This window comes from Microplitis demolitor, chromosome 9 (genome assembly GCF_026212275.2).
Source record: "Microplitis demolitor isolate Queensland-Clemson2020A chromosome 9, iyMicDemo2.1a, whole genome shotgun sequence".
NCBI classification, from domain to species: Eukaryota; Metazoa; Arthropoda; class Insecta; order Hymenoptera; family Braconidae; genus Microplitis; species Microplitis demolitor.
Window position 1 is genome coordinate 1,347,258 of NC_068553.1, and position 16,683 is coordinate 1,363,940.

The following is a 16,683-nucleotide window of genomic DNA, read 5'->3' on the forward strand; positions in this document are numbered from 1 at the left end:
TCACATCCGTGAATATTTACTCAGTATTATTTCTAAGTATAACACTAGCAGCTTCCGTGATATTGTAGCCAAGAAACCAGCGAAATTCACCGCTCGGATCAGTAAAATAAAATCACTTATCATCTAAGTGAAATTTGTGGTTCAATTCACTGAAGCAAAGTCACTGATTTGCAGTACTTTTCACTGAATCATTTTAAAAAAAGTAACGGGCGGAACTCACTGCTTGGATCAGTAAAACAAAATCACTGATCGGATAAGTGAAAATTTCACTGATTCATTTTTAGAAGCGTAGCATTCATTTAAAATCAATAAAAATTCGTACAGAAGAAACTGAAAATTTTAATATAATTAATTTTAAGCTACAAAATTAGGATTTTTTAAGATTTCCAGTTAATTGCAAATAACTTACGACTTGTGAGAAATATCGAGAATTTTCTCTGAGATAAGTTATAGGAAATAAAATGCTCTACAAAAAAGGTCCTATAAAATTCTCCGAAAAAATTGATGGTTGCGTCGAAAAATTTAAAAAATGTAAAAATTTTTCGTCAATCTAACTTTAACTTCGAATAACTTTTGAAGAAATAAAAATATCGAAAAATCATAGGACACCTTTTTTATAGAGCGTCAAATTTCCCATAAAAATATGTCTTTAACATTCAAAAGTATTGGCCCCACCGTGAGCTACAAAATTCCAAAGCTTAAAAAATAAATTTTTCCATGTTATTTAAACGGGAAATAGAAAATTGCGATGCGGCAGCTGTTAATATTAATAATAAGAGCTCAAAATTTCACAGTATTTTTTTTTCGTCATTTCCAACAATATTTTCGATATAATGAAGAAAACAAAAAATAGTCGATTTTTTTGAATCAGTCTAATATATATATATTTAAGCTTCATCAAAGCTTTCTCGTCGTCTTAAATAAGCAAACGGCTAAAGATCTTAGTACTCTAACTACAAGCCTGTATCATATCAGCTTCTACTTAAAACCAACACATCCATCCATGCATAAATATATATCCATAAATATACAAGTACATATAATGCGCATACTCTAAAATTTCATACATCAAAGTATCAAATAATATTACAAAATCAAATATTAAATGTATGTTTTATTATTATTATTTCAATACATAAATATATGAAGATGCAAAAACTTTTGACTAGAAGTTGACGAAGCTTGTTTATGTTGAGTAAATATATATGAGTATTATATATTGAGTAATGTATATTTTACTTTACATACAAACATATATGTGTATATAAGAGATAAAGTAATGAGAAAGTTGATCTGGCAAAATCGGTCGAATTTCATCCGTATGTTTGATTAACGTTAAGTTTGTTACCGGTCTGAAAGTACACTAGTCTAATAGTTTACTAGTTTACTTGTTTTGGGAGTGAGCAAGAGAGAAGAAGATAGAAAGAGAGAGTGAATGAGTGAGTTGCTGAGAGCATTGAGGATTTAGCAAACTGGATGTAAAAAGGGGATTGAAGGAAAACATTATGGATTATTTATTATGTATATATAGAAAGGATTTAAACTTGTTTTCATTAAATTTAGAATTTTATTTTTATTTTTGCCGAATTTTTTTTAAATTTACTGATGATGGCTAGATCAATTTTTAACGGGTCCAATGCAGAAAAAAGTGCGATTGGAAAAAGGTCAATAAAATAATAAGAGGTGAAATTTTTTTTTACAAGTTTATTTATAGTCTGTAGAAAAAATTTGGGAGAAGTTGGTCTGCGCAATTGTAAACTTTGCTACTTGAAATTAGTTATTTGTCAGTTTTCTGACATCTCGCCTATAAGTGTTTGGGAAGTGTCTCTCAGAACACTTTCGATGCACTTTCGGATACTTTCGGACGCTTTCGGATACTTTCGGATGCTTTCGGATACTTTCGGATACTTTCGGATACTTTCGGATACTTTCGGAACACTTTCGAGCACATTCGAGCAGATAGATACCTGTCAAAAACTTGTCAAAAACACAAATTTCACATGATAAAAAATTTCAAATAATAATAATATAAATTTTTTTTTTTTTAATTATTTCAATATTTTGACAGCAGATTTTTTTTTTTGTGTTTGTCATTGAAGTTAATTTATTACAAATCGGGAAAAAGTTGACTTGAGGTTAAAATGAGCTATAAAATAAAAATTTTTTGGACTTAATTTTTGGTAAACTAAATTTTTAAAATGATATTTTATATTTGTCTTCTGTTACTAAAATATCGATATTTAATATATTTGACATATTGTTTCTTACTTTAACACAGAAATTAAAAGATTTTTATAGACGGAAAAAAATAATCGAGAGCAGCTACCGATCGGTGATCAGTAGCCGCTACCGATTATTTTGGCAACAGTTACCGATTGGCACTTGGTAGCGGCTACCGATTAATTTTCGGACCATTAATGGTTATATATGATCATTCCTGGCAATATATGATTATTCGTAGTCATATGAGATAATTTATGGCCATATATGATCACTCATGGCCGCATGTTATTATTTATGATTACGTATGATCATTCATGGTCATATTTGATCATTTCTGGCCATACATGATCATTTGTGCTCACATGTGATCATTTATGGCAATATATTATCGTATATGACGATTGCTGGTCATACATGATCATTTATGGTCACATGTGATCATTCGTGGCTATATATGATCATATATGATCATTTATGGCCAAACATGATCATTTGTGGTCACATGTGATCATTTATGGCCATATATGATTATTTCTGACCAAACATGATCATTTGTGCTCACATGTGATCATTTATGGCCATATATTATCATATATGACCATTGCTGGTCATACATGATCATTTGTGGTCACATGTGATCATTTATGTCTATATATGATCATATATGATAATTTCTGATCAAACATGATCATTTGTGGTCACATGTGATCATTTATGGCCATATATGATCATTTCTGACCAAACATGATCATTTGTGGTCACATGTGATCATTTATGGCCATATATGATCATTTCTGACCAAACATGATCATTTGTGGTCACATGTGATCATTTTTGGTAATATGTGATTGTTTATAATCATGTAGGATCATTTATGGTCATATATGATCGTTTAGGGTCATATATTATCATTTATGATCATTTTGATGGTCATATATGATCATTGCTAGTTATATATGAGGATTTTTTCTACCTTTTAAAATCAAGGAAATAAATATAATATAAATTACAAATAAATTGCAGTAGCAATAGAATTCAATTCAATTACTCTTATTACTGTGATTGTTATTACTAGTATTATTACTATTTCTTTCAACATCATACACATGTATACCCATGTATACTCACCATATATATACATGTAATATCCCCAAGCGAAGTGACTAGCATTATGATTAATTCGCTTCAATTACTTATAGACGACTGGTCACATTTTCAAAATACAAGGGCACTACTGACTATACACATTATTTCGTTACATTCGTTATACAGATTATATTACGTATATACATATATATATATATATATATATACACATATATTTCTACCCTCCAGTGACTCACAAAATATTTCAAACTCCCCACTCATATATATTTTAATTTAATTTAAATAATTTTTTTTTTCACCAAAAAAATTAATTTATTAAAAATAAATTATAATAACAACTAAACTATCGATTTGAGAATAAAAAATAAAGAATACTTTTTTGTAGAGAATGAAATTTTCTATAAAATTGCTCTTGATTATTTTTATCATATCTGTGAGATTTATTTCATAATTTCATTTTAAAAAATAAAAAAAATTTAACAGTTTTTTTTTTTTTTTTTTTTTTTTTTATTTATCATTTGACGTTTTTAATCAAATTCAAGACTTAATTATTTAGTTAATGATAAAAAGTCACAATTTCTTTTCTGTAGAAAATTAAATTTCTTATAAAAGTTTGTTTAAGAATTTTTATGGTATGTATGTTAGTTTAGTTACAATTTTAACTCACAAAGTAAAAAGTGATTAAATTAAATATGAGTTGCAGATAAGGAATTCAGTGTAAAATAATTATGATGCTTAGCCACTGGTCCGCCTGTGGAGATATATATTTTTTTTTATGGATATGTTAAGTATATGTGCGTATATTGATAGAGAAATGAATGATACGTGTTATCAATATATTAAGGCGATAAATTAGATTAGAGGAGGGCGAGCAAGAAATTTATTTATTAGAAGTGATAGGATATATTAAATTATTTGTAAATATTTGGATTATTGTAAATATTCGATTTTTTCGAACAATTTAAATTATTCGAATTATTCTGTTTTCAAATTATTTGAATTATTTCGATTATTCGAGTTACTCAGACTATTCGAACTATTCGAACTATTCGAATCATTCGAAATATTCGAATCATTCGGATTTTTAGAAATATTTCAACTATTTTCAATATTCGAATCATTCGAACTATTCTAATCATTCGAACTATTCGAATCATTCGAACTATTCTAATCATTCGAACTATTCGAATCATTCGAACTATTCTAATCATTCGAACTATTCGAATCATTCGAACTATTCTAATCATTCGAACTATTCGAATCATTCGAAATATTCGAATCATTCGAACTGCTCGAATTCTTAGAAATATTTCAACTATTTTCAATATTCGAATCATTCGAACTATTCGAATCATTCAAACTATTCGAATCATTTCGAGTTATTCGAACTATTTGAATTATTCGAGCTGTTCAAAGAATTCAAATTATTCGAACTATTTATCATTTTTCAAACTATTCGAATTATTTCAACCATGTATTCGAGTTACATATTCGAACTATTTATCACTGTGAATGTGACTTTCTCGAAACGCTCATAATTTTTCACACGGCACATTTAGAATATTCGAACCATTCCAACTAATTGAATTATTTGAGTTACTTTAACTATTCGAATCATTCGAACTATTCGATTTTTCAAACTATTCTAATTATTTAAACTTTTCGTCACTATGAACTATTCGACTTTCACGAATCACTTAAAAAATTTTCACAGTATTCAAAGTATTCGAACTATTCCGACTAATCGAATTATTTGAACTATTCCACTATTCGATTTATCTGAACTATTCCTACTATTCGAATTATTTGAACTCGAATTAAATTATTAATAGGTTCCCAAATAATTCCACCTGATCGAATAATTCGACCTATCAAAATTATTCGACTAATTCCCTACTTTTTAAACGATTCAAATTCTCCCGCCAAAATTCAAATTTAAATCCCCATCTCATATTTCCCGCGAAAAATTTATTCTTTACTTTTTCTTCTCACCAAATCACAGTTTGTTTCCAAAAATTAATTTTTCAACAATTTCATATTTTTTCATCATTCGAAATCAAAATAAATGAACAAATAAAATTTTCATCAAAACTCGAATTATTTTATTCGATTCGTCTATTAATATTCAATTCGTCACAAATAATTCGCAAGTTCGATTCCGCACACTCCCAACATATATATGTATATCCATATATTTGTTTAAATATATGTATACATATATATAGTCAAAATTTGGGCAGAATAAGTATCCGGTTATATTAGTCACAGTTAGATACACGTGTTAAACGTTATCCTTGACGAATCGACCTCGTTTTTCCCACCGACAATTTTTTCTTTATTATTTTTTTTTTTTTTTAAATACACAAGGATTCATCTCATACTTCATACTTTTTACTATATAGATATATACTATATCGTAAGAGTGTGAGGTATAGGTAGCGGTACAATTCATCCAACAAAGCCCACAGTAAACGTTAAAGACCATAGCACAGCCTATATCCAGCTCCGAAACTAGCTAAGACTTACACTGGTCTTTCTTTCATAAGAAAAAAAAAAAAAATGAAAAAAAATTGTGTACCGATACGGCTTTTTTCTACTATAAAAAGCAACGTTATCCGTAAGACGTATATTGTTCCTTACAAAGTCTCTGAACATTAAACGATTTCTTTTTGTAATAACGAAAGTAAAAAATAATAAAAAAACTTTCGTGGAGGTCCGTGGAAAATTAATTCTTTATTTATTAATCTTCAAAGCCATTGCTATTTTCTATATTTATAATTATTATTATGGAAGGTAATTGTGTGTATGGAATGTTGAAGTGGGGGTAAAATAGAAATTTTTTTTTGTTTAAGATGCAAGTAAAGGAAAATTGGACATTGGAAAAAAAAAACAAATTAATTATTTATAAGTAATGAATAAGTTTATTGAAATGAGACAGTAGGGTTTTAAAATAATTATTTTAGATTTTTTCAATGATCCCATGTTATTCAAGTTACTTTTTATTGAATTTAATTGTAAATTAGCGCCAATGGCGCCCAATTTTATTTTGGGGCAGAAATTTTAGCTGGAATTCAAAAGACTGTAACTCTGCTTGTAATTAAGATACTGAGATGAAAAAAAATTTGTTTTAAAGCTCAAAGTATCTACTTTAAGATACTTTTTGTTATTTTGGTCTAATAAATTTACTTCGCAGCTACAGGCCAATTAGAGACCGATAAAATCTCAATGACATTTAAGTGACTAAATTTAAAAAACTATTTCTGGTTACAATTGTCGTATGGCAATAAAAAAAATTCATTTCAAAGCTTTAAGTATGTAGTTTTATGAACTTTAAGTTATTTTTCCCGAGAAAAATAATCCGCGGAGTCAGAGGCCTCAAATGCGCGACAGCAAAAATTAAAAATTTTTTAGTTTTCACGCGGTAACTTTTTAAATAAATTTTTTAGATTAAATTGATAAAAAGTGATTGAAAGCTTGTAGTTTAATCTCCAAAATAACCTATTTAATGCTCGCTATAATTTGGTAGAGCTGGTTGTCGTGCTTCAATCTCGTCTCTTCTCTTTAAAATTCGATAACGCGGGCAAATTTACCTGCATCAATTATTTAAAAAAGTTACTCAATCTCCCTAAGCATTAAACTGCATCTCTCTAAATTGACTCACAATTTTTCCGCACACCAACCATTTAGTGCCTAATTTTTCTTAAAATTAATCTCGTTCATTTTTTCAATGACTCTAACAAAAGTTATTTACATCCAAACCCTGATTAAAGTACTTGGCTTTTAAAATCCACTTTCCAATTTTAAATGTTTTCTACCATCGATAAAAAAATACTTCTCACACTTTTATTAACAGAAATGTCATTAATTAAATTTACTGTATTTATTGTCATCTATATATGTCTATATCTATATAAAATAAAGTTATGCGGGAGTATTAAAGTTAATTAGATAACATACAAAAGTTGAATGGTTATTTAACGTACGTAGTTTTGGGTATAAACTAAATTTAATTTTAAATTTATTGGAAAATCGTTGCTTATATCTAGACTTTTGGCTCTACTAATAGTTATGAGAGTTTTGTGTTGCTGTAGTTCATGGACTTGAGAGTCGCTTCTAACACATTTGTCATTATTAACGTCTGGTAGTGGCACTCAATGGTCATGCCGATGGCGCCCCTATTTACTGGAATTAAATCAAAATATATATATATATATATATATATATATATATATATATATATATATATGTATATATATATAAAGTCTCTGTGGAAATATTAATTAAGTATATATTTAATTAGACATGAATTATTACTTATTATCTATAATTAGCACGTAATTAATTAATGGATAATTTGTTAATTATTTAGAATCGAATTAAAAATTGTTTAAAAATAATCGTCGTCATATCTTTAAATCAATTATGGCTTTCTAGGTAATTAAGAAAGATAATTAGATTGATAGTGTGGTCGTTAGATAAGAAATTTAATGACCAACAATTACGAATGAATTAATTGTGATAAAATGATATTTTGTAAGTTATAATTTATTTTAGGAAAGTGACATAAAAATAGGCGAAATGAATATTTCGGGCAGTTACTTTTTAATTGTTAATATCTGGAAAGCTATTGAAGAGAACTGGGTTAAATATATGGTAATTGGATAGGAAAATAAATTTGTTAAAAATTCTTTTTCTATGAAAATTACGCTGAAATCGGGTCGAAGCTGATGGATCACGACTTGGTCGTTGAATAATAGCAGGGTGTTTGTCTAAGACTAATGAACCAAGATGAACTAAAAAAAGAATTCAGCAAGTTCATGTAAGTTCTCTATTGAAAAAAACAATCCCAACTTTTCTATGTATTTTAAATAGGAAAATTTCAAAATAAAATGTAAAGTAATTAAAATAAAATAAGAGCTAAAATTTTTGGGAATTTTTTTTTAATGTCTACAACGATATTTTGAAGTGGGAGTGAAAAAAAAAAGCCGTTTCTAATGAGCCACCATAATATATATGAACTTGTAAAAAAACCCTCAAAGCACTAGTTCGTGTTTAAAATTACCCACGGTTAGTATTCAAAATGCTGTTCATATAACAGTCTATCAATAGCTTAACAAGTAATTACGTCGACGCGTGGGGTACTTACGAGACTATTTTTTACGGAAGTCCCGGATATAATACTCCGCCTCTAGCATTCGGTGTCGATACAAGGAGCTTAGTAGCAAATGTTCGGACTAATTTCCGACCACCCAAAGACTTCTTCCTCTTTACATAAATTGAATATCCTCTTGCATTCCCAACTATACAAACACAATAAAAATAAAACATAAAATATTTTTCCATTTTTAAATGTAAGTCTACCTCCTGTGTCATAAAAATATTCTTTTATCTGACACGCGCCCCTCGCGGTTCTTTTAATGTCTTATTGTGGTTTTAGAAAAATGATATGACTTAAAATAATAATAATAATAATTAGTGTCTTGAAAGAGCAATTAACGCTTGAGCTCGTTCTATATTCAGATATGAGTATTTTTTTTTTTTTTTTTTTTTTAAATAGTAAAGTATATTTATATTTTTGTTGTTTCATTGTCGGAAACGGTTTAAGATCTGTTCGGATGATGTTTTAGAGAAATAATAGTGTGTAGGGAGTGTAGCGGTGGTTTTAGAAGTGAAATGACGAACGTGACATGTTAAATTGTATACTAGGGACTAGGGATATAATATCCGTGTTCAGGTTTTAGATTAACGTGAAGGTTCTGAATTTAGAATGCACTCACATTGGGCCGGTTACCTGCCCTAAGCTTTAGACATTGACCTGGCCCGCGGACAATAAATTTGGCCTTATGGCTCAAGAAATATAGGCGGAGTTACTGTTAACTTTAAACTAGTCCTGATGTTACTAGTTATTGTAGTTTATGGTAAACTAGATTTTTTTGCTAATAAATATTCAGTTTTTTTTTTTTTTATTAAACTTTTATATTAAATATCTCGTAAACTATCAAAGATATGGTAATTTGACTTGAGTACAATTTTGTAGCATGTGAAATTTCTTGCAAAAAAGGTCTGATTGAAAATTATGATAAATTGGTAACAAAAAAAGTTATGGCGTTGTAGAGGATTAAAGTAAAAATTTGTGAATTTTATTTATTAATTTTTTATCATTAACTTTGATAGGGAACATCTTGTAAATTATTGAAGATACGATTATTGTCTTGTAAATTTGTTACAGAAAAGGTAAGATTCATTATGGTGATAAATTGATAAGTAAAAAAGTTATTAGGCTTCAGAGTTAAAAGTACGGAATTTGTTAATTAAAATTATTATTTCCAAAATTTAAAATATATTTATTACTAATTAATTTAGGAACATATTGTTGAATTATAGAGAGTTACTTTGTCACGAGATGATGAATTAATAGAGTCATTACAAACAAATAATAGTGGTAAACAATAAGCCCGGAAATATTTGACAGATGATCGAAAATGATAACGGGCTCATTACCCAGCAAACCTACTTAGCGACAGTTGGACTATTTCGGGTGTTATTTATATATAATGCATTAAGCGTAACGTTGTTGGTGATTATAATCACCAAGGAAAGGCCACAACTCTCTCTATCAGTACACAAATTATTATCTTGGGGAAAATAATATCCGTTGTCGTATTATTGTACTGAATTGTAAATTACCAGGATAATTATCCTCGAGGTTTACGAGTCTAAGTGCTCTTTCAATGCCTCGCAATAGGAACATTTAGTGTCATTGTTCAATATGGGACGATCCACTCGCAATAACGGCCTCGTAAATAGTTTAGCTCAATGTAAAATCAACCTCAATATGTTGATCATCATCAGCATCCGAGCCTGGCCCAGCATTTCCTGTCCAAAATTAATCCCCAGCTTTTCCATTTCGTTTGACCTTCATCTCATGATCGATTTTTTATCAGCACATGTTCACTCTGATTTACATTGTTTTATTATTTTATTTGTTTTCTCGACAACTGACTATTTTTCACCTCATTTTAGTGGCTAACATTGACTCTCTAATTGTGTGAATCCATTACTAGGGTTCTGATTCGTCTACTTCAATAAATTTATTTTTTTATCAATGCTCTATTTTTTAGCTTTGGATCACAATTTGAACTCTTAATCTTGAGCCTGAGTAAGGAAATACGACCGAATTACCGGTATGGTAACAAAACTGCATGTAAGGTTACTAAATAATATACTTTCAGAACTACGCAGAATTAAATTATCTAAATCAATTTTTTTTCAGCTGCATGGTAAATTTTGTCCTAAATACATAGAAGAAGCCACTGCACCATTTAATTGTCCGATAAAGTAACCATAGGCATGATAAAAGTCACTTTTTCAATGCATTGACTCATCTAATCAATGCAGTTGACCTCCAATGCTTAGAAACTAATAAAAATTATGCATCAAATTCCTAATAATCACCAAAACAGAAATTTAATTCCGAAAATTTACCAAATACTCATCCTCAATTGTCTAAACATGGTGACATAAGAAAAAAGTTCCAAGAAATATAGCATTAATCTTCTGATTTTTTTTAATCATTACTCAAATTATTTAATTCCTTCAAAAAGAAAAAAAAATAGTACGCCATCAAAATTGAAAACTTTTGACTACAATATTGGAACTTCAATCAATCATTAAAAAATAAATTTCAATGAATATTCATACTATTTAAATTAAAGTTCACAGTACAGAGTATAGAGCACAGTATATATACAGAGTGATTTAACTGCATCAAATAAATAAAATTTACCAGAATTCAGCTGAGAGTAACATCGATTTTATAGGATAGAAAACGGTGCCACGAATCAGCTGGGACAGATTCAAACATTTTTTAATAATATGATTTATAAATGCTCATATAAACATACATATGAATAATATTTCATCAATGAAATAATCACACTAAATTTCCAGTTGTCAAAGAAAATTTTTTTTTCCCAGGCGTCGTATGTATTTTTTATGGCCAACCATATATGAGTCCACTAAAAAATTATTGAAAAAAAATTTTGGGATACTCAAAATCGTACAAGAATGATAATAAAAGTCGTAATGACAGTTAAAAACAATTTTGAAAAAAAAAATTTTTAGGGTGGTCCGTTTTACCCACGGTCCCATGTGGCCCACCCTTCCCCAACATATATATGTATCTTTATCGACATCCGCGAACATATATTGTAATAAAAAAAAGTATGCAACAAGTTATATCCGAGGTTATTGTTGTTTTCCATCGGGCAATTTGCATTTTGTATGAATTATGGGAATACAAATGGTAGTTTTTAAAATACTCAGTGCCTTTTCGAGTGTATAAAACAATCTTGTTTAACAAACGACCTGTCAGCTGAGTATAAGAACTTTTTTATTTTCATTTATATTATTTCTTAGCCGCGGTGTCATTGAAATGCCAAGTAGACAATTGAGATTCATAGCGATGATGTCATCGATACAATAGTCTTGTCACGATTTTATTTAATGTACTCTACGCATGCATTAGTCACTCTTCAGTGTACTCTGCAAATGGGTAAAATGAACGGAGAAATTTTTTTTTTCGCATTTTTAGATATTTCTTGGTGTATTCATGTTTTTTTTCATTTCAATAATTTTCTGTAAAAAAATATATAAGGAATTATGAGGGTATTAACTTACTTTTTTAAAAGTGTGCCAATAGCTGACGGATCAATACAATAATGTGAGCTATTCTTTTAATTAAAAAATTCGAATTCGATGTAATATCGTAAATATTAGAAATGAAAAAAAAAAAAAAAAAAAAAAAAAAATCTGGTTCTTGGGGGGATCGAACCCACGACCTTCGCGTTATTAGCACGACGCTCTAACCAACTGAGCTAAAGAACCGAATGTGCCGCGGATAATGGCCGAACTACAAGAATTTGTCACTTGATTTTTCATTATTTATTAGTTGTAGCAGCGATTTATTCCATTGGAGTCATTTAAAAATATGGATTATAACACATTTTATTATTTGAATAACTCTAAATACCTTCAGATCTGGTCAGATAAGGTTATATGATTCAATTGATACCTTTGTAGAAAACAAATTATTTACAACAGCCTGTCTTGGGCTAATATTCGGTTGCTTAGTTCCACTGTATCGACTTTAGTCCAAGACTCACTTAATATCTATTGACTGAGCTGGCCCATCAGCTTGGACCGAAGACCGCACCAGTATGTAACTGCACCTTGGCCCAACAACCAGCCACTATTCAACTACCAAGCCTTGGCTCAACACGTGGCCATTATTCAACTACCAAGCTTTGATTCATCAGCTTTAACCCAAGACCGTACCAGTATTCAACCACCAATCGTTGGCCCAACAACTAGCCATTGTTCAACTAACAAGCTTTAGTCCAAGATCTTACCAGCTTGGTCCATCAGCTTTGACCTAAGACCCTGCTAATAATCAACTTCCAAGTTTTGGTTCATCAGTCTCGAGCTAAGATCCATCTATTATCCATCTACCAATCCCCGAGCGCCTTTTTACTGTGATTAGGCTGGAATAATTAGAGCGTAACATCCTCGGGAAAGTAGAAAATCTATCAGGGGATGAACAAGCGGATAATTGTTTGTTGGGAACCCGAAAGAAACAAATGGAGGAACCCCTTTGCATAAGGTGTAGAAAGAACTTGCGCCCCACCACTAATCTTACGCAAGCATGTTGACCAGAGCTGGGAGTCTGGTATCATGGGGGGCTTTCCAAGCCCATTGTGACCAGAGTCTCTTTATTTCCTGAGATGGAAGCAGTGCTTGGTCTGAGAGAGGTATAACTCGTGGTGGCTGTGGTTAGATACCACGTGCAATGACGATTTTCGATCACACCTCTGGTTGATGTCCACCTTAGACGATTATTTTGGACTAAGAGTGTCGTCTGGGTGGTAAATGGGGACACCTCGCAACGTGTGTATGACCAAAAGAGTAAGGAAACGGCTTCCGGTTGGCGGTGGATTTTGGTCCCGTTACATTAATTAATTATCCATCTACCAAGCCTTGGTCCGAGATTCTATCAGCATTCAGCAATCTGGACCAGGATTGGATTTCTAGCTTGCCTCAGAGTTAGTAAGTACTGGATTAAGCCTCAGCCAAACTTGGGCCCTTCCATCATCATCCTAGAGGAATTCCTATCGATATCCATCTATATTGCTCCTTATTTGCTCACACACAACAAAATCCCATAACTATCAATAAAAAATTTCCACATGCATAATAATTACGTCTGACGTCATTCGTCCACATAGTCTAAATTTTTTCTGACCCAACCCAGCTTTTGTCCATCTAACATTATTATGTTTCCACATCTGGTATCATTCTATAAAATTTCTAAATGCCGTTTCAAAAACGATCTTCTGTAAAATCGATTTCCAACACAGATCGTAATAATCCCAACAATTTTTTTTTATAGCCCCAGCAATTGAAAAGAAATTCCATCTATCACTTCCGACAATGGCTGTATTTATATGTTTATCTATATATTTATATTTATCCACACGAAATAAATAAAAATGAAAGTAAATATTGAGGTTAAAAAATAAAGGCTACCTGAGTCGAGCTGTGCACATTATTACTACGGTGTAAAGATTAACGGGTTTTATTAATTTAATGTGAGGTTCTGTTTACAGAGAGGATATGACAATAGGTACGACGATGAGACATTTAACATTGGGCGTGTTGTGCATCCGGGCCTATTCACCCGTTTGATAAAGGCTTTCCACGCGTGTCTTTGGCTGTACACTCAGCGTTGCACACATAACAGAGTATAGTAAACGGCTCGTTCACAATGTCAGGCATCTATATATCTGTGGTACATAGGTATATAAAGGTATCCCGGTGCGGGCGGTTCGCAAATATGTCGACCCCAAGTACATGTTGACTGTACCAAGGCGATTGCATACTCGGGCACCTGTGGCCATTGTTTTGCGTGTTATATTTATGTGCTCTTTAATGGACAGATTTATTTTTTTATGGTATTTGTAGTTTTTTTTTATTCTTGGGTTTATTATTAACTACGTGAAAATGTGTCTTAGACTTATGTGGATACTTCAGAAAAAGATAATGTTGCTATTCAAGGAATGCATTATTGTTAAGGTTCATTACCAAGTGTATGGTAAAAATCATAAAACGGTAGTAAATGCAATGTGTTAATTCGTAAAGTTGTTATGCTATTACCCATGTAAAAAAAAAGTTCGAAAAAAGTTCGACACGTCGAACTTCGAAATTCGATACAAAATCGAACTTTCTTCGAACTTTTGTAAAACGATACGAATCGCATTATAAACATGAAAAATCACATGGAACAAAGAGGATTGACATTAAAGTTCAGAATTCTCGATTTTTGAGGACGTATCGCTAACAAAGGAAATTTGTATCATTTTACAAAAGTTCGACACGTCGAACTTCGAAATTCGATACAAAAACGAACTTTCTTCGAACTTTTGTAAAACGATACGAATCGCATTATAAACATAAAAAATCACATGGAACAAAGAGGATTAAGATAAAAGTTTGGAATTCTCGATTTTTCGGGACGTGTCGCTAACAAAGGAAATTTGTATCATTTTACAAAAGTTCGACACGTCGAACTTCGAAATTCGATACAAAATCGAACTTTCTTCGAACTTTTGTAAAACGATACGAATCGCATTATAAACATAAAAAATCACTTGGAACAAAGAGGATTAAGATAAAAGTTTGGAATTCTCGATTTTTCGGGACGTGTCGCTAACAAAGGAAATTTGTATCATTTTACAAAAGTTCGACACGTCGAACTTCGAAATTCGATACAAAATCGAACTTTCTTCGAACTTTTGTAAAACGATACGAATCGCATTATAAACATGAAAAATCACATGGAACAAAGAAGATTAGCATAAAAGTTTGGAATTCTCGATTTTTCGGGACCTGTCGCTAACAAAGGAAATTTGTATCATTTTACAAAAGTTCGACACGTCGAACTTCGAAATTCGATACAAAATCGAACTTTCTTCGAACTTTTGTAAAACGATACGAATCGCATTATAAACATAAAAAATCACTTGGAACAAAGAGGATTAAGATAAAAGTTTGGAATTCTCGATTTTTCGGGACGTGTCGCTAACAAAGGAAATTTGTATCATTTTACAAAAGTTCGACACGTCGAACTTCGAAATTCGATACAAAATCGAACTTTCTTCGAACTTTTGTAAAACGATACGAATCGCATTATAAACATGAAAAATCACATGGAACAAAGAAGATTAGCATAAAAGTTTGGAATTCTCGATTTTTCGGGACCTGTCGTTAACAAAGGAAATTTGTATCATTTTACAAAAGTTCGACACGTCGAACTTCGAAATTCGATACAAAATCGAACTTTCTTCGAACTTTTGTAAAACGATACCAATCGCATTATAAACATGAAAAATCACATAGAACAAAGAGGATTAGCATAAAAGTTTAGAATTCTCGATTTTTCGGGACGTGTCGCTAACAAAGGAAATTTGTAATGGAATTTGTATTATCTCTTCATGATGATTCTCTTGATTCAAGTAACAAATTTTGGGTTCAAGAGACTTTTTACTTGGTTCAAAAACTCACATTATTGACAGGAAGTTTTCTTTTATCAAATATCATAACTTATTTATTTAAATCAAAATCGTTTGATTCAAGAATATCATTTTCCAAAAAAAAAAAAAAACTTTTCTGAACCAAGAAGAGATTTTTTTCCATAAGTTTATTCGATTCAAACAAATATCTCTGGTATCAATTTGATATTTTTCAAGGAAATTTAACTTGTTTCAAAAATCACTAAACGTTTCCTTACATAAAAAAAAAAATTTATTTATTTAAAATAAAATTTCTTGATCCAAGAAAATTAATTTCAAGAAAAAATTTTCTATCTCATATGAGTAAAAAAAAAGCATTATTAATATCCAATCATTAAATATTTATCCTTCATAAATATTGAACATAGGTTTTTATTTCACTGAAATTTCCAATATCGTAAATTAACTTTAATTAAAAAATTTTCGATAATTTAAATACAATATCGTAGAATAATTAAGCGGCATTAGAGAGCGTACGCGTCATCGTTATTATCTCCCTAATGTCATTATTATATATTATATTTTGACATACTGACATTACGGAAGGTCATATGACGCCATGACACCTCTACTTCGTTAGTAGCATATCAGAACTCGCGTCTCTAGCTTTCCTAGATAATTTAAATTTATAGTAAAATAACAACAATAATAATAATTATATCCCAAGCTGATTATTTTTATGACACTCGGTTATTCAGAAATGATAATAAAACTCATAAATATAATT

The 16,683-nt window shown here is 30.4% G+C and overlaps 1 non-coding gene across 1 annotated transcript; it reads right to left on the minus strand.

The window, feature by feature from the left end:
- Positions 1–12,142: 12,142 nt before the first annotated feature.
- Positions 12,143–12,216, minus strand: Trnai-aau (transfer RNA isoleucine (anticodon AAU)). The gene has a single exon. It is a non-coding gene; the product is annotated as a tRNA-Ile (tRNA).
- Between the last annotated feature and the right edge of the window lie 4,467 nt (positions 12,217–16,683).